The sequence below is a fragment of the Cervus canadensis genome, chromosome 3 (genome assembly GCF_019320065.1).
Source record: "Cervus canadensis isolate Bull #8, Minnesota chromosome 3, ASM1932006v1, whole genome shotgun sequence".
Lineage (NCBI taxonomy): Eukaryota > Metazoa > Chordata > Mammalia > Artiodactyla > Cervidae > Cervus > Cervus canadensis.
The window spans coordinates 58,719,989-58,745,570 of NC_057388.1; the positions used below are offsets into that span (position 1 = coordinate 58,719,989).

General features: G+C 40.8%; 1 protein-coding gene across 3 annotated transcripts in view; it reads right to left on the bottom strand.

The window, feature by feature from the left end:
- The window catches only part of NPSR1 (neuropeptide S receptor 1), a 146,820-nt gene that overhangs the window by 70,620 nt on the left and 50,618 nt on the right, over positions 1–25,582 (bottom strand). The window lies entirely within an intron of this gene.

Here is a 25,582-nt window from a genome sequence, read left to right on the forward strand (position 1 = left end):
ACCATCTTCTCAGAGAAAAATACAGAGAAACACCTTCTCAGAGAAAAATACAACCACTACATGAGAGAACAAGCAAGAGAGAAAAACAGATAAGACCAATAGGAGATGACAGATAAGACATTTGCAGGTGGACATGGGTTTTCAAGACTGAAATCTAAGAACTTCATAGCTGTATAAACCAGTTTACTGAGAAGCAGTGTCCTCTGGTGAACTCTTCCATCTCAGTCTTAAAAAAAGGAAATGATAAGTCTAATCACAGGTAGGAGCAAAATCTTCATAATGAGATATTGCTGTTTCAATATCTAGATTCCCCTTGAGAACAGGCACCTACAGTCAAGTTTTCTTTTAACTTTTGAAAGAATATAATTTTCCTGAAACTACCAAGGAATTATTTTTCAAATTATATAAGCTTCTTTGCTAATTGCCACCCCAAGTTTGTAGATTTGTAGGGCATGTTAGGTTTAGAAGAGACTACATGTTACAATGTATTCAAAGTTTGAAATGCGTTCAAGAAGTTCTCTATATTTTTTGTCTTAACAAGTGCCACCCAATCCTCCAAGCTGTCCATGTCTAACCGTGAGGTTAGACATTTCCTATTCTTCCAGTTTCATCTGTCAGGCATCATGGAGGTCTATCTCCTAAATGTTTTTTTGGTATATCCATGGCAGTTGTCACTGTGTAGTTCAGAACAGCATTCTCAGTTTCTCATCTTATATCAGAATCACCTGGGGAGCTTAAAAATATAGTAATGCCCAGAAACCACCCGCAGATATTCTCAACATATTTTTAGCATCTGCTGTTTAAAGCCTGGGTTCCTGTAGAAACACCTACTAACATTCTTAAGTTAACCACCTATGGTTGTGATCCTTCTGTCTCTAACCCCCAGGCGTGGCTTGAAACTTAATCTCATGGTCGGCTTCCCATCTCCCATCTCCTCGATATCATCTCCTGTGACTTTGCCCTCCCAGTTTGCTCTATAGCAGTACCAAAGTACTGCTATTTGATACTCCAAAGGAGAAACATCTCAACTCAGTTGTGAAACTCCATTTTCTTGAATGTCAGATGATTTCTTTCTATAACTGAAAAATTTGTAACTTCTATGACTCTATAAATGCAGGACTAAGGTACTTTAAATAGCAGTTATATAGTATATTTTGTCATGAAAATAATCTGCACACAATATTGTATTACATCTCTACAGTAACACTAACAAAGAATGATGAATGATGTTAATTATTCCCATAGAAACCACATTTTTACAGAGGTGTGTGATTAAGGAGCCCTCTCCTCACAAAGGCCTATTATCCACATTCTTCAAATAAAAAATATATTTTTAAAATTTCCAACCAACCTCTATTTTTCAGCATATACTGTTTAAAGCCTTAACAATACTTTTGCTGTGCGTGGGTTCCTTTATAGTCAAACACCTACTAACACTGTTAAGTTAACCGCAATTTTATCTTCCATTTATTTTATCTCTAGCCGGATGAGCAGTTTTTAAATTGGGTGATCATTAAAAGTATTATGAATCATCTTACCTCCTTCTAAATGTTGTACTTCTTATCATTCATACTTTAACAGATACATGAGTTAATATTTCTCTTCTTTGTCATTTATCTACGACTTCTCTTTTCTGTCCAAGAACTGTTAATCCCTCACTCTTTATTGTCACCTTTATTGGCAGTTAGTACAAAAAAGTAGTTTGTGGCTACTTTTCACAAAATAACAGCCTCGTATTATAAGTGTGCATGTGTATGTACTGACAGATACCCAAAAAGACGTCTAACAGAGCTGTGACTGCTGGGCTTGTAGCTAACCTCAGGCCACTGGTTTAGTCATGTTTCTGCACACTACCCTTAAAGGAGGGGTGAGCCCAGTCCAGCCTCAGTGAAATTAAAATCCATAAAATGTCATAGACCTCTGGTATGGACACCAGAGTAGCCCAGAAGTGACCCTAAGATTTTGTTATAGATAAACTGAATAGCCTCACCTGGGAATTCTTACTGAGTTGCCTGGATGTGATGCACCAGTGTGATGACAGTGGGTTTTCCTCAGGTCAAGAGGCAGGGCTATACCTGGCCACTGGCTTTCCTAAACAACTGACCTCTACACCATACTGCCCCGTGCTCAAGTGGTCCTTTTCCGGCCACTGACCATGCCCTTCCCCCAACTGATAACCTTGCTGTGTTTCTTGATAAATAAGAAAGGTGAGCAACTGGGGAAGCTGGGTCCCTCCCCCGGAAAGTACCCTATGGCCTGTCCCAGCACTCCCTAGGGTAAGACATTAGAGAAATGTGCTCTTTTTCCTAACCCTCACTATGCAAGTTGCATCAAAAACTCTTTCTTTTACTCATAACCAGTGAGGTGAACTCCATCCTGAGCCCAATAATATGATAGGCTTTCAGTGTCAACTGAAATCCAAAGTGTTACATGTTTTTATTATGACACTATGGTTCCCCCATGTCATCCTATACCCTCTCCTGCACATTCTATTCCCCCTACAATCCCTGCCTCCATTGGCCACCTGGAAAACTTCTGCTGGGACTTCAAGATCTGTCTGTGAGGAACTTACTCTTATCCCCTGGCCTACATACAAAGCAGAGAAAAACATCACCCCCTCCTCTGTGTAGTCAAAGCAGTAACAGACCTAGGCAGTTCTCAGTACCGGGGCATCGGACTGACCCACCCTGGGAGCCAGAGATTTACAAGTATTTATTTTCTATGTACAGTTACTTTTTTTTTATTACATAAGTAATATGCAATGATAAAAAATTTGAAAGTGTCAAAAAGGAAAATATAACCCACAGACAAACACTTTCTAACATTTTGTTGGTACTTTTTCAGATTTTAATAGAAATGGCCTGATGCAGTATCAATTTCTTGAAACCTACTTTGTTAATAGGCAGACATGGTAGCTCATTGTTATTATTTTTTGCATTTACTTAATTCATGACATTAAACGTTTAAAATAGATGTAGTGGTGAACTTAATTTTCTTTTTGTGCCTTTCCTATTCACATATTTGTTTATTTTTCTATAAAGTACATTTCTCTTTATTAATAACTTGTAGGAAGTCCTTATTTAGTGAATATATCAACTATCAGCTATGCCAATACTACTTATATTGTAAATATTTAATTGGTTCATAATTTTATTTTTTAAATTTTTATTTTATAATTTATATTTTATGCTTTATATTTTTAAATTCAAAAATTATATTTTTAAATTGAAAAATTTTAAATTTTAAATTCCTTAATAATTTCTACCTTGATATCATACTTAAGAAAAAAAGCTTTCTCCATCCCAATTTTTGACACTTTTTCCTAAAAATAATTTCATGTTTATATTGGAATTTTAAACTTATTTTAATCTTTATCTTAGTATGGTTTCCTCCGTTCTTCTTTTCCTCTCTTCATTTCTCTAGCAGATGTCTTTCAAGCATCCATTCTGTTCAGGCACTCAATTTCTTGGTGTTGAGGAAATAGCAATATACAAAGATGAGATAGTTCCTATCTATCTTCATGGAGTTAACATTCTAATAAGAAAAATAGATAATAAATACAAAATCCAAATAATATAGATTATAATGTCACAGAGGGATAAGTGCTATAAAAAATATTAGAAGGGGTATTGATATTGAATGGAGTGGGGGTATATCATATAAATAAGCCAAAGAGAGTCGCTGTATATTAGCTCTTAGGCTGCTTGTTTCTTCATTGCAGGATGAGATCTATTAGCTCAAAAGCCCACTGGCACCAAACTCAAGTTTTTATTACACTCAATTATTTTAAATATAAGACAAAGAAACAGATTTTTAGCCACTGACAGCCATTGACAGACTGTGCCCAACATCTGTTAGCTTTACAACCATAGCTATAGGCATAGGCTATAAAGATCACAAGCAGATGTCAGCTTCACAACTCCCTGACCCAAACTCCCGCCTCTGCTGCGAAATGACATCATCCGGACTCATAAACCCTGGCCTGATCCCACTCACCCCTACTTTCCTCCCCTTCTGAGCAGTGATCCCTGTACCATAGCCACCGGACAGTTTATGACTGTGAGGGACTTCCTCATGAGGCACTCTTGTCAAAGGGGTATCTATTAAATAAGGCTTTTGTGTGTTATTGGCCCCTTGTGCTCACATCTTTTTCGTTGATTAGCCCCCAAGTCCCTCAAACCCTCTTCGGGGTGCTATTTTGTTAATGGTTAGGAAGACCAAGGAAGACCTCACAGCAGAGGGAGCATTAAACAGAGACGAGAAATAGCTTTGGGGGAAGGTTTCAGGTCAGAGGGCAGAGTAAGTCGAGAGGGCCGCAGGCAGCGCAGAGTAAGTGCCAATATTCTGGAACACACATCCTGTTCTGTTTATTCAGCCAGGTTTCTTTCCTCCTGTTCATTTCAAAAGCATTTTTATTATTTCCTAAAGTTCTAAGTATCTTTGATTTATTCCTGGCCTTTCATTCTATTCCTTCACTTTTGAATTTTAAGCCAACACAGTCTCGTTCCAAGATGAGCAGTTACATGTTACTTATTGTTTTCATTATGATAAATGTCTTGGAAAATATCAAGAATGTGTGTTTCCAGATGTGCTTTAAAATAGTATCTGCTAGTTTTAAAATTAGAAATTCAATTGGAGTCTTCATCCAAATTGCATGGAACTACAATTTTAATTGCAATCTTTACATTGTGGGGTTTCTGACCAGAAACATTGAATGGATTTTAAATTTTAAAAATGTCACTAAGTAAAATTCTGTAATTTTCTTCATATAAATCACTACATTTATTTTAAAGTGTATTCATATGCATTTTGTGTTACGACTACTATTGAAAATTCAAATTTTAGGTTTATATTATATTTTTTAATAGGTTATTGCTAGTATATAGAAAAGCTAATTGCTTTTTATATTTGTTGGTTTTATAATCAGCCACTTTAATTAAATCTCTTACTAAGACCAAATTTTTCTTGTGTTTCCTTCTAAAATAGCCACATCATTTGCAAATTGATAATTTCACTCATTTTTTCACTTACACCATTTATTCTATTGTCTTCTTATTGGATTGCATTAGCTAAATTCCTTAGAGGGTTTCCTTTTAAATTACAGAGTCTTTGTATGTGTTCACTGATTTTTCTATTCAGTTCAGTTCAGTTCAGTCACTCAGTCGTGTCCGACTCTTTGTGACCCCATGAATCGCAGCAAGCCAGGCCTCCCTGTCTATCACCAACTCCCGGAGTCTACTCAAACCCATGTCCATCGAGTCGGTGATGCCATCCAACCATCTCATCCTCTGTCGTCCCCTTCTCCTCCTGCCCTCAATCCCTACCAGCATCAGGGTCTTTTCCAATGAGTCAACTCTTCGCATGATGTGGCCAAAGTACTGGAGTTTCAGTTTCAGCATCAGTCCTTCCAATGAACACTCAAGACTGATCTCCTTTAGGATGGACTGGTTGGATCTCCTTGCAGTCCAAGGGACTCTCAAGAATCTTCTACAGCACCACAGTTCAAAAGCATCAATTTTTCGGCGCTCAGCTTTCTTCACAGTCCAACTCTCACATCCATACATGACCACTGGAAAAACCATAGCCTTGACCAGACGGACCTTTGTTGGCAAAGTAATGTCTCTGCTTTTTAATATGCTATCTAGGTTGGTCATAACTTTCCTTCCAAGGAGTAAGCGTCTTTTAGTTGGTATATATTTTTTAAGATGTTTAGATTTTGTAAAGTTCAGGGATATACCTTTTCAGTGGGATACGATATAGTTTGTTTCTTTTATTCATGAGGAGATGGAAATTTTAGGACACACAGAGGCAAACAGAGTTCAGTCAATGGGTTTTGCTCCTTCTCTATTCCCTCTCAAGTGGGAGTCTCCAGAAACCCCCGCACTGCTACAACTCCAGGGCAGGTGAGACACTTGAATAGTCTGGACCCTGGGACTGACAAGGCTCATGGGGAGAAGATGATGTGCTCGGAGGGTTTTACTCAGACCTGAGCCTCCGATGGGGGAAATAGGTAATGGTTCTTGCAAAAGGTAGGGGTTAAGACACCCACCTTACTTAGCATTTGTTACAATCAATGAACCTACATTGATGCACCATTCTCATCCAAAGTCCATGGTTTACATTAAGGTTCATTCTTGACATACATTCTATGGGTTTTGATAAATATACATAATGATGTCTACCATTGCAGTATCATACAGAGTAGTTTCACTGCCCTAAAACCCCCTACCCTCTGCCTGTTCATCTCTCTCTCTCTCCTAACCCCTGGCAACCACTGATCTTTTTACTCTTTCTAGTTTAATTTTAGAATAGAATAGTTTTAGAATGGGTTTCTTTTCCAACATGTCATATACTTGAATTCATACACTATGTAGCCTTTTCAGATTGTCTTCTTTAACTTAGTAATATGCATTTAAGTTTCTTCCATGTCTTTTTATAGCTTGATAGCTCATTTCTTTCAGCACTGAGTGGTATGCCATTGTACAGGTGTTCAGCAGTTTGCTTATTCATTCACCTACTGAGGGACATCTTGCTTGCTTTCAAGTTTTGGCAATTATGATAAAGCTGGTTTAAAACTCCATGTGCTATTTTTTGGTATGGACATAAATTTTCAGCTCTCTTGGGTAAATACCAAGGAGTTCAGTTGCTGGACTGTGTGGTAAGAGTATGTTTAGTTTTGTAAGAAACTACTATAGTATCATCAAAGTGGCTGTACCATTTTGCATTCCCACCTGTAATGAATGAGAGTTCCTGTTATTCCACATCCTCACTAACGTTTGATATTGTCTGTGTTCTGGATTTTGGCCATCCTAATAAGTGTGTAGCAGTATCTCATTGTTGTTTTAATTTACAATTCCATAATGACAAATGGGGAACATGCTTTTTTTGCCATCTGTATATCTTCCTGAGTGAAGTGTCTATTCAGGTCTTTAGCCCCTGTTTAAAATCAGGTTGTTTGTTTTCTTACTGTTAAGTTTTAAGAGTTCTTTGTATTTTGGTTAGCAGTCTTTTATCAGATGTGTCTGGTGGCCTGTCTGTGGTTTGTCTTCCCATTCTCTTGACTGACTTTCTTTTTATTAACAAGCTGGTGCCAACAATTAGCTAGCATAGTGCACTGAACAATCTCTTCACTGGGTTTTGCCTACATTCTGGCTACAACTGTTCTCTTGACTGCATAAACAGTTCTGTATGAGGGTTCTAATTACAAGTACAGGTTTGGGGATGTGTTATTGGGCTTCCCAGGGGGTCACTAGTAGTAAAGAACCTGCCTGCCAATGAAGGAAACATAAGAGATGCACGTTTGATCCCTGGGTTGGGAAGATCCCCTGGTGGAGCGCATGGCAACCCACTCCAGTATTCTTGCCTGGAGAATCCCATGGAGGGCTACAGTCCATAGGTTCATAAAGAGTTGACTATGACCGAAGCAGCTTAGCATTAACACATGCATCCTGAGTTTAACTTGGTTTTACAGTTGTGTCTGACTCAGTCCATGGAGTCACAAAGAGTCAGATACAACTGAACAACTGAACGACAGTTCATGCATGAGGTGTGTTGCCTCGATAAATTACTTATTATCTCTGTTCTCAGTACCCTCCGTAGCAAATGGAGATCAAACCAACACTCATCCTAAGGTGGCTGTCAGGATGTGTTTTGCTGTGCTCAGTCATGTCTGACTCTTGTGACCCCATGAACTGTAGTCCGCCAGATTCCTCTGTCCATGGGATTTTTCCAGGCTGTCAGGATAGAATGAGCCAATTCCAGTTGGGAATTTGGCACAGTTGATGGGACATAGAAAATTCTCCAAAAGTGTTTATTATGGGTGTTATGTATTGTGATATCTTTTTTTTTTTCACCTTTAGTGTCTTAATTACTAAGTTTTACTCTTAGAAATATGTTCTCTTTTTAGCATATGAGTGATTTCAGGAATGGTTATAAAAGTTGTATCTACAGTCACTTTGGAGGCAGTCAGCATTTTACTGTTCTGAGAGCTCTGTTCAAAGGTTTTGGAGGTCTCTTCTTTTTTGTTCCTTTTTAAAGTGAAATTTAAAGGGGCTTCCCTGGTGGCTCAGGTGGTAAAAATCTGCCTGCAGTGCAGGAGACCTGGGTTCAATCCCTGGGTCAGGAAGATCCCCTGGAGAAGGGAATGGCAACCCACCCTAGTATTCTTGTCTGGAAAATTCCATGGACAGAGGAGCCTGGCAGGCTATGGTCTATAGGGTTGCAAAGAGTCAGACATGACTGACTGACTGAGCTAAAGTGAGATTTAAATGGATTATTAATTTGGGCAGCTTGATAACACATGTTGTTTGTTACCACTGGACATTTCTCTCACCTAACCCCATGGGCAACAGACATATGGTGATTTGTGCTTAATTAGTTCTGCCCAATAAAATAAGGGCTTCACTGCATATTGTATTACTCTCTAACTTTTCATATAATGATAATAATTACTTCCATTTATTGATTACTTACTGAAATGCTGACAATGTGCTAGCTGCTGCTGCTGCTGCTGCTAAGTCACTTCAGTCGTGTCCGACTCTGTGAGACCCCATAGACGGCAGCCCACCAGGCTCCCCTGTCCCTGGAATTCTCCAGGCAAGAATACTGGAGTGGGTTGCCATATCCTTCTCTAACGCATGAAAGTGAAAAGTGAAAGTGAAGTTGCTCAGTTGTGTTCAACTCCTAGCAACCCCTTGGACTGCAGCCTACCAGGCTCCCCTATCCATGGGATTTTCCAGGCCAGAGTACTGGAGTGGGTTGTCATTGCCTTCCCCAGACACTGTGCTAAGCACTTTGCATATATACATTATCTCATTAATGTATGTGTATTGTTATCACATCCACTTGATAAATGAGAAAATTGAGACTTGTTAATTGGCTTGCCACCCTCATCCAGTTGCTAACACAAAGATCTGGGATTTGACGATTTGACAGTGACCCTATGATGCCACCATGTGCATACCACCACCAGATACTGACTTGAGATTTCAAATCATTGCTCCAAAACCAGTTGGGTAAGGAAAACTTTAGAAAACGAAAGTGCAAGTCACTCAGTCATGTCCGACTCTTTGCGACCCCACGGACTACACAGTCCATGGAATTCTCCAGGCCAGAATACTGGAGTGAGTAGCCTTTCCCTTCTCCGGAGGATCTTCCCAACCTAGGAATCGAACCCAGGTCTCCTGCATTGCAGGCAGATTCTTTACTAGCTGAGTCACAAGGGAAGTCCAGGAATACTGGAATGGGTAGCCTCTCCCTTCTCCAGCAGGTCTTCCCAACCCAGGAATTGAACAGGGGTCTCCTGCATTACAGGTGATTCTTTACCAACTGAGCTATCAGGGAAGCCCAAGGAAAACTTTGGGGGGTGGTTTAAAGAAATCCAGCTTTCTGGGTGCCCCACTCCCAACCCCAGACCTACTGTATCAGGCAGTCGACTTTCTGCCCCTTACTGAACATGTCGTATCCCCACAAATGTTTTATACTTATCAGAAGAAAGAAACCTTACAGATCCTGGGAGGAGAGAACAGATGTCAGGAAGTAAAGTTGTGTGGGCTTATTGGTAGAACTAAATGAGTTTATATCCAACTATGAACAAAGGCTGCCAAACTCTAAGGGAAAACTTACATAATATGTTTTCTTTCCCCAGAGTTCTCTGGTTTGTTTTTTCTGAATCTGTTTCTGTGGCAATATGGCTATACTTTTTAGAGGTTTTCCTTTATGCTAGTTATGCCTGTTTCCCAGATCTAGCTAGAGAGGGGGATGAAAAGAAAGTCAACATTAACTATTCTTTTTGAGAAACCAGCCAGTAACTCAGGTTTTGATGACTTTGAGGGCAAAGGTCAAAGTGAATGTTTAATAGGTCTTTCTTGATAACAGCATATTCTTTAAAATAAAAGCCTAACTCCTCAGTGTGGGAGGTAGATGGGTTTGGTTCAACCAGATGGATAAGTTTTCTCTCTGACATCTGTAGAAATTAAGTTACCTTCATCATGTTGTTATAAAGTTGTTAGTTCATCAGTTGTTATAAAGATAAAACAAGATAGGTTTAGGGTCTGGCAGACTAAGAACTATTCATGTTATTTCCTACGGTTGTCATTATTATTGTTATAAATTATAACTAGTAAGAAATATGGAATAGAATAAGTGAAAAACAAGTCTTTTCTCTCTTTTTTTTTTGAGAAAACTGCAGTGCAGATTTGGAATGGAAATCCCATTGACCTATTCCTACTTCAAATGTCTGCTAAAGATAGATAATTACAAGCCACTTTATTTTGTGCCATTTAGAAATTTGTGCCTCCTTCACCCTGCATATAAAAGGATGCTTTGTTCAAATCCTGGGGCACTTGGAGTCTTCAGGGAGAGCCCGTCAGTGTGATGGATCTTCCTGTTCTGACAGGAGCTCCTATCTGCTGGATGGTATTTTGGATCAGGTCCTTGGGGAAAGGACCCTTCATTCCCAATGAAGGTCACAGTGATTATTACTGGGCAATGGGACATCATTCTGTTATTGTAAGTCATTGGAGTCAAATGAAAATTTCCTAGAAATAGTAACTGTGCTGTGCTTGGCTGGTCCAGAATTCCCATGAGTTCTCCATTCAGGTGTAAATGAGGCGCTCAGCAGAGAATAACCCTTTTCTGCAAAGCAGCCTTGGGCAGCCTGTCTGGAGATTGCTATAGCAAGGATGGATGGATTCACTTTGACATAATGTGCTTCCAGTTTCCAGAGGGAACTGTGCTTTCCACTCCCTTTGAAAATGTTAATTCAACTTCGGTGGGTGTGTTTGCAGTTTGGCTGGGAAAATGCCACTGTAAGACAGGTTAAATAATGGAACACACACTTTTGGCTGAAATGGCCTTCCTTTCCTTTCCATCTGACTGACTCTACCTTACTTTAAACTCCAAGGAAGCATGATATCTTACTGTACTGTAATTATCTGCAACCCCACTCCTGTATCTAACCAATCTCCAGCCCCATCAGTTCTTGTCTTTGGAATCACTCAATTCTACCCACTTTTGCCCATTCCCACTGTCTGGCTTCTAACTGCCATTATCTCTCATCTGATTTGTTTCAATTACCTTTTCTCTTATACTTGTCCTGCAATCCTGTCTCTACCCTTGAAAATCTAATTATATCACAACCTTTTTAAAATCTCTTACATGCAGCTTGGGCTTCTCAGGAGGCGCGGTGGTAAAGAATCTGCTGGCCAATGCAGAAGACACAGGAGATACAGCTTCGATCCCTGAATCAGGAAGATCCCCTGGAGTAGAAAATGGCAACCACTCCAGTATTCTTGCCTGGAAAATTCCATGGACAGGAGAGCCTGGCAGGCTACAGTCCATGGGGTTGTAAAGAACTGGACATGATGGAACACACACACATACACACAACTTGCAAAAAAACTGGAAAATCCAGATGAACCCAACAAACTAAGATAGAAAATAACAAGCATGCAAAATCTTGCCATAACAACTATTAACATTTAACTGCAGAAATTAATAGAATTTATTTTCTTTTTATACACAGAAATTTTTTCTAAAGTAGAATTATTTTCTATTTATACACATATAAATTTTTCTAAAGTAGAATTCTAAAATAGAATTTTTTCTAAAGTAGAAATTTTTTCTAAAACTGGGTTTTAACATGCTTTTTTTTTTTTTTTTTTGACATGGCAACATATTGTAAACAAATAGGATAGGAGGAAGAGAACCAAGCATGACTTTCTGACCAAGCCTGGCTTTCTTGACATAAGAGAAACCATTTTTGGCTTAAACCATTTTTCATTCTAAGCCTAGCCACAAGGCTTGGCTTTGAACAGTTCTTAGTAATTAAGCATCTTAAGGGAACAAACAACTACCGTCGGGCAAAAGAAGTTGTAACAGCAAACATAATCTCCTACTCCTGCTCAGTTGCTCAGTCATGTCTGACTCTATGAGACCCCATGGTCTGTATCCCGCCAGGATCCTCTGTCCATGGAATTCTCCAGGCAAGAATCCTGGAGTGGGTTGCCATTCCCTTCTCCAGAGGATCTTCTCAACCCAGGAACTGAACCTGAGTATCTGATCATTTGTTAAAGACTCCCAGTTCTGATTAGCAGTAAAGATTAGCCTGAAGTGTTCAACCACCAGATCAACTAAAACCTAATGGGTGGTGATGTCAACATTTTCTGACCCTAGTGACGTCAATCCACTTAAAACTTGGACTCAGTGGACCACCTAAGCCCCTTCATGAATATGCATGTACGCTTAGCTTAAAACTTCCCCTATTTTGCTGTTGGAGAAACACTGCTTTGGGAAAGAGCCCTGGGGTCCTCCTTACTTGCTGCAAGTAATAATAAATCCTTCTTTCTCCTGATCTTAGTTGTGTCTTTGGGTTTGACATCTACCAACAGGCAAATTCATTTTTTTGGGTAAAAATGTCACAGCTTATTACCTTATAAATGGACTTGATCTACATTGTTCTATTTTGTTTCATCATAAGTATAAATTATTTTTTATATAACCAGTCCCACCATTGTTTTATTCTTATTCTATTTTTTTCACTTTGTAACTAACATTGTAAATTATATCCTTGTTTAGAAACCATTACACATCCTTAAATAATTCTTGGGCAGAAATATTTCTACTCATAGAATTGTTGAGGTAAGGATATGTACATTTATATATATTCTTTTTCTGGTATAATATGTGATGTATGTTTTCAGTTTACAACCACATGTACCAATTAATTATGAAAGTGTGTATTTTAATAATTTTAGGACTTCCATACATGACTTCTTCAATTTTAGCCTTTGGATTCTGCTACAACTCTCTACTAGTAATCAAATATCTTTATATATATTTTTAAACATTCAATACTAATGCCATGGCTTCACACCACTGTGAAACCAAGCAGAATCCTGTGGGACTCTCCCAGGTACAAAACCCCTCACGTCCCCCATTTCTTGTTTGTAGAAAAAAAAGATTTAGTCTTGTAAGCCTTCTCTGAGTTCCAAAGAGCAGAGTCAACTAGTTACTAATAAGGAAAGAGAGGAAACAGAGAAATGAAGGAAAAGCAGTCAAGAAACAACAGTTCAATGATGAAAGAGTCCTAGTTCCTCCTGAAGCATATACATAATAATCTGACATGTATCTTCAAGTTGTTCTGCAGGAACAAAGACATTCCTACCCAGGAGGAGGATGGTGGTGTATCCCGGACTGGTTGGAACCAGAAGGTTGATGGTTAAGGATTCCTGAAACACCACCCTGTTACCTCACCAGCAACGAATCAGAAGAAGGTCCATGAGCTGACCACTCTCCTATGATCCCCTCCCCTAACAATGTCTTTAAAAACCTTGCCTGAAAGTCATGGAGAGTTTGGGTCTTTTGAGCATAAGCTGCTTGTTCTCCTTGCGTGGTGCTGCCATAAACACTGCTTTGCTTCACCACAATGTGGCGTCAGTAAATTGGCTTGGCTGTGAGGTAGGCAAGTGGATCCAAGTTCAGTTGGTAATAAATACATATCTGCATTTGTCATTTTGTTATATTCATACAAAAAAGGTAACTTGGCAGCCTATGAAATCCCTGAGCCCCCAAACAACCCCTTAAGATGATGGATGTCTTCTAATGATCCAATATTTGTTTCACTGTGGGTATTATAAGTAAACAATTGTGTCCTGCCTGAATCTTTGAGGGCTTTTCCTTTGATCTTTATAATTTTAGTGCCTGGTGCATAAAATAAATATTTGTTAAGGGAATGAATAAAAATGTTTTGCTAGGATGTTGAGTAGATGATGGTGGAGGTGGCGATACTCCAGGTATGCTTTTAATTATTGTATCTAAAAATGATAAGCTCTTGAAACCTGCTTCCATAAGACTTTCTTGCCCTCCTTTGCAAGCTCAGGAAACATTTCTTATAAGTTTGATTCTGCTTTTCTCTCATTTTTTTCATTTGTTTCTCTTCCAGGAACACCCTTGGATGTCTTTCATTCCTATCTCCTCTTACTTTGTTTTGACTTCTTATCCTTTCTCTTGGCATTCTAGAGGTGTCTCAAACCTGCCCTTCCAGTAATCGATGGGATTCTTCTGCACCAAGAATTGGTCTTTTTTTGGTTGTCATTACCTCAAGTGTTGTCTTAATGGCTCCTTTCCCCACAATGGCTCCTTTCATGACATCTTCTTCCTTCCCTCTCCCTGCCTTTTTGTTTATGATGCTGCTTATGCCTTCTTACATCTTTGGATGACACTAAAACATTTCCTTGAAATATCTTTTTTCTATTCATTGAGGAGTATTTTTTTCAGAGACATCTTTTTCTTCTGAGCCTTCCAGATGTTATTTTTTTTTTCTTCGTGGTATAAATTATGCTTCTGCAGTTCCAAATTACTTGATGGATTTCTTCTTTTTCTCAAAAAAATATCCAGATGTCTTTTCAGATTTGATGCTTAGAAGCAGATACAGTAAATGACTGACTCTTATTTCTGCTCTCTGTTCAGCATATGATGAACCAATAATGCATGTGTGCTAAGTCACTTCAGTTATGTCCGACTCTTTGTTACCCTATGCACTATAGCCTGCCGGGCTTCTCTGTTCATGGGATTCTCCAGGCAACAATGCCCTGCCCTCCTCCAGGGGATCTTCCCAGCCCAGGGATTAAACCCACGTCTCTTATGTCTCCTGCATTGGCAGGCAGATTCTTTACCACTAGCATCACCTGGGAAGCCCAAACCAATAATCAACACCCTTAATTTCATTTGCAGGCCAGGTCAACATGCACAAACAGCTCCAGGCCAACACTAAATTTCTGATGGGTGTTTATCCAAGGGAAGTAATCCCTCTCTTTCAATTGTTTGATTCTTTAGGAGTCTTAATTATGGTAGTTAGGTATATACACCCTCCACATACACCCCCCACACATACCATGTCCACATACATGCATATGCCAAATACATACCACATACACACACACACAAACATATACCACATACACACACTGCATATCACACATACATATTCACTCATTATATCAAACACATACCATACAATGCATCACACATGCCACTCATTAGACACACTACATGCTTACACATGCTATACACATATACTGCACACCTCACATGCCACACACATACACATACCATATAATTCCCACCCACTCCCAACATGGTCCATTATGAGGGGACTTCTCTCTGCTCATACAACCAGCTCCTCACTCATGGGACTGCACATGGCATTATTATATCTTGAGTCTTCTCCTACCTCCTGCCCAGTTTTCCCCTGGGACTTGTATTCTTTCTAGAGAGTGGTTAATGGAGTAGAGTCCATCCCCTGTTTGTCTCACAGCCCAGCAGCATCTAAGGATGAGCTTAGCTCAGGCCACAGGCAATGCCTCTGTCTCACGTTTGTTGACAGTCTGTGTTTTATGTGGAGCAGAGGGCTCTTTGACTTGGTGTGTCTCAATTCAACTCCATCTGCTTCATAAGTAGTGTCTTTTCCTCTTTGATTCTGACATTAGATTGTCTGTCAGTGATGGTTTTCAATAATAATGAAAGTTTTCATTTTTTCCCATATTTTTAAAGTGAGAAATAGGGCAGGTTGTATTGAAGACTGTTGGCCAGGCACAATCTCAAGTTGAAAGTCCATCTAGATTTTTTTGCATAAGAAAAGATAGACAAAATCTGTCTGGCAGCAATATGAGAATCCATTTGGAATCCTCATTAAAGAATCAGGTATAGAATATACATTTATTTAGCAAAGTGCCGGCTGTATGAAAGAACCTTTTCTTGTTTCCCATAATATTTCTGAAACTTCTTAACAGTGCATACAGACAAAATATAATTATCCAAGGACAATGTGTTATCACTTTTTTCTTGGGGCAAATCTTTTCTAGGTCACCTGCTGCTTAACATAGCTATGAACAGTCTAGCATGCTAACCATCTGACTGCATTCTCCTAAGTCGTGAGAAAACGGATTTACAGCAAATTATGCCAGGCATCAACATCTAAATAAAATGGAGAGTCCCCTCTCCTGCCCCTCCCCTGAGAGAGGCAGGGGTGGGGAGGGTGTTTGCTTACCCAGCACATCTGCTCTGAGGGCTTTTCTCCTCACTGTAGCCCTCTGACAACCAGCAAAATTACCTTCCCATTTTCCACTCATTGTACGAACATCCTCCTCAGTTATTGGGTACTGAGCACTCATTCACTCCTGGCTTTGTCACCACATGCCATGAGCTCTGGTTAAACTTACAGAACAAACCGCATCCCCCACCATTCTCTGCTCTGTGCTGACCCTGGACCCCTTCTCTCCAAGCCAGCAGGATGAGGAAAAGCATGGGATTCGAGGTCAAACAACCCTGGATTCCAATTAAGCATCTTGTATCTACTGAGCACTTTGATGAGCACATGACTTCCCATTGCTAAAAGAGAGGTATCTGTGTCCCCTTGACTTTGCATGTCTCATGGCATTATAGAGAGAATGTGTGTAGAATGTGTGTAGAATGTGCATGTGAGTTAAATAAGGTCACATTTGCAATGTACCTGGATATTATCTCCATTTTGCAAAAGAGGAAATCTCAGAAGGATGCAGTGACTTTTCCCAAGGTTATATAAGGCACTGAAGTGGCAGAGTTGGGTACTTTGCACTGTATTCATTAGGCTACAGCCACTTCCCCTCTGGTTCCCAGATTCACAAAGATGGAGGTTCAGCAAAGATACCTACAGACACTCTATTCTTTCCCAGTCCATAGTCATTCTACAAACTCCAGAACTCCCTGGAGTCTTCATCTTAGACCTAGGAATGTCTTTAATTATGGAAATGCTATTTCTAACTTTTTCTGAACCTCTGAGACTTGCATGAGGTATTCAGGGACTAAGGAATGGATAATTTCAGATCAGCCCAATCCCAGAAAACAATCTTCTAACACAGAGGTCTTCAGGTGGGGTCTAGGGACACCTGAGGTCCCTTGAAACATTTTTGGGGGGGTTCTGCAAAGTTAAAACTATTTTTACACCAGTGCTGAGATGTTATTTGCTTTTTCACTCTTATTCTTTGATGTGGTGTTTTCTAGAAGTTACATGATACCTGCCTCTGATTCTCTGACACCAACCAGGTATCCAACGAGTGAACTCAGTTCTGACACTGACTACCAGAGTTGGTGTGGACATCACAGATTAAGAATTCAGTCCCACGAGACTGCCCATTTCAGATGTATACCACAAATGGGGTGCCAGGTGACCCACACTTCTGCTCGGCTGGCTACAGATTTAGGAGTTCCTACAACCTTCCTTGCCCCTTTTGACAATGCATTAGAACAACTCAAAAAACACAAGAAAACCCTTTACTTACGTCCACCAGTTTATTACAGAGCCTACAACTCAGGAACCAGAAGAGATGCACAGGGCAATGTGCAGTGTGCACACGTGGCTTCCATACCCTCTTTAGGAACACGCCCTTCACCACTTTGATATGTTCACCAACCCCATTTAGGAGATTCGATGGATGTTTCATTACATTCATTATGTTACATTAAATCATTGGTCATTGTTGATTGAACTCAAACTCCAGTCCCTCCAGAACTCAGGGGTGGAGCTGAAAGTTCCCATCCTCTAATCACAGGTTTGGTTCCTCTGGCAACCAGCTCCCATCCTGAGCCTATCTTGGGGCCTCCAAGAGCCACCTCATTAATATAAACACAGGTACAGTTGGAAGGGGCTTCTTAGGAATAACAAAAAGTGTTTCTCTCACCCCTATCAGGAAATTTCAGGAAGTTTAGGAACTCTGAGCCAAGGATGGGACAAAGGTCAATATATCTATTTCCTACTATAATACACATACATATCTGACTGATGAAGAAACCAAGCAATCGTTTTTTTGTTTTGGAAAAAATAGTTACTTTCCATAATGCATGTAATTTCTGTTTATATTTTATTATTGTTATTTAAAGTAAATGGATAAAAATATTTTTTTAATTCCTCAGTTTTAATTTCTAAAATGGTAAATACTTCTAGAGATAACTCATATAAACACAAGTTCTTTGGGGGCCTCCATATTATTTTAAAGTGGGTAAGTTAAAAAATTTAAAACTTGTTCTCTAAAATGTGATGCCTGAATAATTCCCAGCTAGATTTGCTCATCCATTGTGTTTATTCCTATGCTTATACTCCCCTGAAAGGCCACAGTGACACCTTTAGAGGGCCAGGGGATTCCAGATTCTTTAACAGAGTGGGAGGGCAGGCATTTGACATGTTTGATGGGGAAGTCAAAGTTCTCCATGCAGGATGTGTCCTGATAAAAATGTCTTTGGTTCCAAAGCCCACACTTTCTGGATGAGCACTCTGATTACTCTCTGTTCCCTGATGAACAACTGCTCAGATAACCATTATAGACTCTGTAATCCCAGGATTTGAAAGTAGTCTTTTCCTAAGATAAGACCCTGAGAACCCTATGGGACCTCTGGGGATACAGCTCATTTGGGGACACAACTCATTCAGAGCAGCCCTGGTCCAAATGGTACCTATATAATGACTGTCTCTGAGGTTCCCAGGACTCTCATTTGGATTCTTTCTCTCCTCAGCTGCTTCTCAAATCTTCAGGCTTTTCATCCTGTCTTATATCTCCCTGTTGTCTAACCTGCTTTCAGAAAAGAAATCTGAGAAATTCATTTATACTGAAGTACATGAAAAATTAAAGTGTTAGTTGCTCAGTCGTGTCCGACACTTTATGACCCCATGGACTGTAGCCCACCCGGCTACAGTCTGTCTGTGGGATTCTCCAGGCTGGAGTGGGTTGCCATTCCCTTCTCCAGGGGATCTTCCCAACCCAGGGACTGAACCCTAGTCTCCTGCATCTCCTGCACTGGCAGGAAGATTCTTTACCACTGAGTTACCTGAGAATCCCATGTGACTGATAAGTCTTGCTATATATATTCTCCCTGGAATTTTTATATTTTAACTAGATGAATGTGTCCTGACTTATAGGATTTTAGACATTAGAATGTGATAAAATGTTCTTGGCTGTGGGGGTTTTCTGATATCTTGTAAAGCACATCAAGAAGGGCATCGTCTGGTCACTCTCCCTCTAAGAGAAGCAGCTGCAGGCTCATGCACACCCCAGTCTAGGTGGGAAGCAGACAAGAACAGTGTCAAGTTAGAGAGAGAGGGGGCTTCCCTCGCAGCTCAGCTTGTAAAGAATCGCCTGCAATGCAGGTGAGCCCGGTTCAATTCCTGGGTTGTGAAGATCCCCTGGAGAAGGGATAAGCTACGCACTCCAGTATTCTTGGGTTTCCATGGTGGCACAGATGGTAAAGAATCTGCCTGCAATGTGGGAGACCCTGGTTCAATTCCTGGGTTAGGAAGATCCCCTGGAAGAGGGCATGGCTACCCACTCCAGTATTCTTGCCTGGGGAATTGCCATAGACAGAGGAGTCTGGAGGGCTATAGTCCACGGGGTCACAAAGAATTGGACATGACTGAGCGACTCACCACACACACAGAGGGAAAGAAGGGAATCAGGACCCTTAAGCTGTGATGCCCCCCTCCCAGAGCAAGACCCCTCAGTATTGCTCTGTCTTCCCAGGAATTGGGTGGCAAGTGGGGAGAGGGGAGAAGTGAACTGTCTTAAGCATTTCAGTGGGAAAAGGGAGGAAAGGGGGTGGGTAGGGAGACCTGTGCAGTACTTTTAAAGCATCCTGGTTAAATCATGACATCTAACATTTGTTTAGGACTCATGTATGAGACATGGTATTTAGAACTTTTCTTCCTGATCCAGTATAGTTCGTGTGCTGACCTCATGACAGAGGAGCTTCTTTCATCTTCATTTAACAGTTGAGGAAATTGGAGCAGGGAGAAGTCAAGTAACCACCTTGCAAGATATCCCAACAGAAAGCAGGCGAGCCAAGATTTGAACCAGAAACCCTGTCTCTGCAACCTGCTGTCAATAGATATGCTCATTTGCTCTTCTCAGGTAAGGGTTAATGTAGGGAGATAGTGTTTTTGTGGCAATGATCAACTTTTCCAATAATCAGGTAAGGTGCCTACAGGGGTGTGTTGTTTGCCATCATTTTATATGTTGGTAAATACCACACAATCACTTGTTTCCCCTCTGGTGGATAAATGGCAATGCTTTTGTTATAATCATCTCATGGTTCAAGTAACAATACTCTCCACTGATAGAATTTAGAGCACAGTCTTCAATCTCAAGTATGTTCTCTGCTGAATGAGGACTGAAGCATGTGTTGTGTTGTGTGTGCTTAGTTGTTCAGTCATGTCTGATTCTTTGCGACCCCATGGACTGTAGCCTGCCAGGTGCCTCTGTCCATGGCGATTCTCCAGGCAAGAATACTGGAATGGGTTGCCATGCCCTCCTCCAGGGTATCTTCCCAACCCAGGAATTGAACTCGGGTCTCCTGCATTGTGGGTGGATTCTTTACCAGCTGAGCTGCCAGGAAAACCAGAAGCATGTGCTACCCATTTGTAAACTAACACCCAAACAGCTCAATCCTGAATGCAATTTACCCACATCTAGTACCTCAACTCTGGAGGCCACCCACACCACCACTCCTTCTCCAGGTCTTCTCCCTCATTCTGACCGTGGCCTCACTCAACTTTCTTCTCTTGGAGGTATATTCTAGGATTGCTTCCACTAATGCCACTCCAAGCTGAATAACAAGCTTTCCCATTCCAGTGCTGCCCCTACGAGTGGTCTTCCCATGTGGCTGCTCCAGCATCAGGGCACCGCTGGGGCTGCAAAGATGAGCCCACCGAGGCTCTGGAGTAACAGGGTAGATGAGGCTACCTGCAGTAGCAGACGACCTCCAAACACAGTCATTCAGGCAGCTTTGCTTTAAAGACCCTGGTGTGTCAACACGGCCTCCACACTCGTTACTGAAAGTGGAGAGACAGACAGGGGAATCTTGAGGGGACATTTTCATGACTTCAGCTTGGAGGTGACACAGTCACTTCTGCTCACATTTCATTGAACTGAGCAAATTATAACACATGACCCCATCCTGAGGGAAGAATTATTTCTGCTACACATTTAAGATAAGGTCACACAGAATATTCTATAAAGCTGACTGACAACTCCTTGGTAAAGGCTCCAATAATTTTCTGACTCTTAAATGCTTCATGGCATGAGCTACTTTATAACCCACTTGTGCTGGATTGGCTGTCAAAAGTGGGGTTTTCTTGGGAGAAGGACTTTCTGGACTCACATTCCCATGTGCTTATCCCATAAGAAATGTTGGCTTGGGACAGCATTGCCTTTGCATGCTTGTGCTTCTTGATTTTACTAAAGTTGGTATTCTTTCTTTGCTGTCTTTCAAGCAGTCTGAATTATGAGGCCAACATATACCTCTGCTGTATTCTGAAGCATCAGCCAGGCAGAGAGGAACTTGCCCCAACCGTGACAGCCAGGCTTCTCTCACTCGCTTCACCCATCAGTTTTCCTCAATTAATCTTCCTCCAGGCAGAGGAAGCACAGTAAGACTTGTCATTTGTGCTCATCTGCACACACATCTCCACTGTGAATTGCGCTGTACAATTTCTATGTACATGCATGTGGTCTTACATCCTTCAAATAATGGTATGTCCTCGTTCATTTGGCTACTGGTCTCTGTGGCATTTCTTGATGCATGGTTAACGTCACTGGGTAGCCTACCTCCCATCTATCCCCAACCCCAGCTCTGCTTTACTTCTGAGGCTGGTCAGAACAGCTGACTGGATCTTGGATGGGGGACTACCCTGAGGAGCTCTACTTAGGCAGCGTTGGAGCTCATGTACCAGCTAAGAGGCACATCCTTCTTTTGGAGTTCATCTTCCAGGGAACCTATCACCTGTGAGAATTCTGAGGCAGTCGTGTGGATGCTGAAGTATGCAGAGGTCCTTCTATGGAAGAAGTTTTATGACCACTTCTGAAGGGCGCCCTTGGATTGAATCCATTTCTATTTGGCGTTTACACCAGGATTTCCAAAACTGCAGCCAAGCACTGACACATAGTCCGATTCCAGCAGCATCATCACTAGTCTGTAGGAATCCACTCCTGCTAAGAACCATGTTTCATGGTATTCACACCCTTGTGTGGTTATGTCTTGAATCCTGACTGGTTCTGTGGCCCGTATCTGAGCAGTGAAATGTGGCAGAAGTGACACATCAAAGCCTGGGCCATAGGAATCCTTTCAGCTTCTACCTGGTGCTCATGGAACCCAGCTGCCACCCTCCAAGGAAGCTCTGAAAACACCCTTGTGAAGAGAAGGTAAAGACACTGTCTTACAGTCCTTGATAAGCTCCCAGTGGTCCGTCTGCATCACCATGTCAGTCACGCCAATCAAGCCATTCCTAGCTGAGTCCCAGACTTTATGGAGTCCACATTGTGGACCTTGTTGTGTCATGCTTGATTTCTTGACTGTCAGGAACGTGAGGGAGGTTTTAAGTCACTATCATTTGGTATTATTTGCTACCTATTGTGGACCTTGTGTTATGCTTGATTTCTTGACTGTCAGGAACATGAGGGAGGTTTTAAGTCACTACCATGTGGTGTTATTTGCTACCTACTGTGGACCTTGTGTCATGCTTGATTTCTTGACTGTCAGGAACATGAGGGAGGTTTTAAGTCACTACCCTGTGGTGTTATTTGCTACCTAGGAATCAGTGACAGAACAGAGGACTCTTGTTTATGTAAGTCATGTCCTTTGGAATGTCCAGTGGGTTTGGTACCTGGTGTGTGCTGCACAGTGTGTTTAAAATCTCATTCCCCAAGGTTTTCATATCTGGAGGGATCTGGAACAAGGCCTGGGAGAGAGGGTTGGCTTCCCAGCCAGTGGGGAAGCTTTTCATTTCCCAGTCACAGACGCTGTAGTCTCCCCAGTTCCCAGAGTCATTCAGGGAGCCCAGTTCTGTGCTCTAGTCCTGAAGCCTTGACCTCCTCAGAGATGTGAAAACACAGCACCTAAAATTTTACATCTTTGTTCTCCCTATATTCTACAGCACTTCCCATGTGGTTCAGTGGTAAAGAATCCCCCTGTCAATGCGGGAGACCTGGGTTTGATCCCTGGATCAGCAAGATCTCCTGAAGAAGGAAACCACAACCCACTCCAGTATTCTTGCCTGGGAAATCCCAAGGACAGAGGAGACTGGTGGGCTACAGTCCATGTGGTTGAAAAGAGTCAGACATGATTGAGTGACTAAAAAACAACAACAACAGATATTCTACAGGACTTCGGCTCCCTTAGCCTTCCAGTCTAAGGATTTTCCCTTTATTCCTGGCACCTGAAAGTTTCACCTTCTGCCTTTAAGATAAGTTGGTAATTTTTTAAAATATATGTTTTTTCTTCCATACATTTTAATTTGGAGTGGGGTTAAAGGTGGGTTGCTCCACCTTGCTTCCAGAGGTTGCTCCATCTGATGTTTTAATCTCACTTCCTTATCTTCTCTCTAGAATATTTTTGGGCATTTGCTCCCTACATCACAGGACTGTGTTAGCAAAACTGTGAATATGCTAGCTCTTTTAAAAGATGTAAATTCATTCAGAAAAGTGAAACTCTATCCTTGGTTTCTAGATGATTAAATTCATAGTTGTATTCTATTGATCCACCAGGATGGTTCTGACAATTGAAATTCTGTTTCCTGTGGGGACCAGTGATGGTAGTTACTGATCAGGGAGGTACCTTTCTTGCCCAGTCTGGTCTTCTTTGTAACAGCCAGCAAAGAACTGTGTCCTTAAGATCATGACCACTCATAATCCATCTCTGCTGCAGATAACAGCTAATGGAGTCAGGCTGCTCATATGGATATGCTCCTAGATAATGTAAAGGTTTTTTTCCCCCCATCATTTATATTTTAATAAAACTAGCAGATAGGACTTCAAGCTGTAACATTCAGCAAAAGAATTAATATACTGAAACGTGGCCCTTTGACAGATGCTCAAATGAGTATAAGGCTATCAGGGAGAAAAAATAATTAGAGAGGGGAGGAAACTGGAAAAGAACTCAGATGATTACATAAGTCCTTTGAGAAATGAATAAAGGACCCAATCAGAAGTAACTAATTCTCCTTCTTATATCCATATGCTGTCTTCTGGCTTATACACTTAAAAACATCTCTGGTTCAGTTGTACCTCTGCTCAAAGACTTCAGTGATGACCCAGTGCCTTAATTTATTTCACTCCAACTTCTAGAGCCGGTCTTGGGTCTCAGATGCTTCTGTAGTCTGGTCTCAATCTACTCTTAGAACAGTGATTCTTAACCTTGGGTGCATTTTTGAATCACTGGAGAGATTTATAAACTGTAGGTGCCTTCTCACATACACAACATTATACTGAACATGCATGTTAATTATATCATTATCTATATACTAGCATACCCACCAACCAACTTCACTGATGGAGTTGAATTTTGAAGAGATCATTTTAGCTACAGGGTGAAACAAGACATTACAAGACAACAGAATAAAATATGGCAAGGAATGTAAGTGAAAAAGTAGATTGGAGAAGTTGGAGGGTTTCAGATGGGTATTCTTGGCCTCAGACAATTAATTAAATTAGTGTTACTTAAATATATACAATATGTTAGAACTCTGGTGGGTCTGAAAGGAGAAAGAGAATGTATAAAAACTATGAAACAAAACATCCACCTTGACCTTGGGTACACGGTACAGTGGGTTAGATAATATAAACAAGCAGTTGAAACTGAAGTGGCATAAAGAACTACACAAAAATTCTAATGGGGAAATAGAGATCAGATCATGTGGCAAATGTTTGTAGAAAAATTAATAATCATGATGAGGTGTGGGTCCCACCCCAGAGGTGCTGATTTAACTGGTCAGGATAGAACCAGGCATCAATGTTTTTGCAAAGTCCTCATTAACTGGAATGTTCAGCCAGTGACAAAGAGTATGCTGTATAGTCATATCCACACTTCTGGGCTGCCGTGGGGCAATGGAAAGGACACTGCCAAGAAGCCTGGGCTCAAGTCTCAGATTTCCTGATGATGACAGCAGAGGAAAAAAGCTAACATTTCTTGAGCAGGATCTGTGTTGGGCATTTCATGGACATCTCAGTGTTTCTCAACCCTGACTGCATATTAAAATCATCTGAGAACTTTGAAAAACTACTAATGCCTTGGTTTGAAGCCAGATCTATTAAATCAAAACTTTGGTATGAGTCAGGACATGATTTTTTTTTTTTTTTTTTTTAGTAAATGCTCTTGCAGTTGATTATCTGCAGGATGTTGAGAACCACTAGTTTTGGAGTCCATGAGGTGATTCTACTGCATATAATTTTAAACCTACTCACTCTTCTATGGTGTTCTTATTCCTTAGCCAAGCAAGCCTGTTTACCATACCCTGAAAACACAACTAAGAAGACCCACAGGCCAAGGAGAGCTTCTCAATTATCCAGCATCAGGCCAGATACAAAGATCTTTCTCTTATTGGCCAGAGGACTCCTTTTTAAGCTTCTGATTAGTCTTTGAGGCTCCAATCTAGGGAGTACAAAGGGCATGTTAGTCACTAATAGTGGAATCGAGAAATAGGTAATTCACGGTGGTTTTCTTTCCTCTCTCTAAAGGCAGGCCATTGTATGTTTTATTTAAGGATCTTGAGGAGAGGGCCAAAATA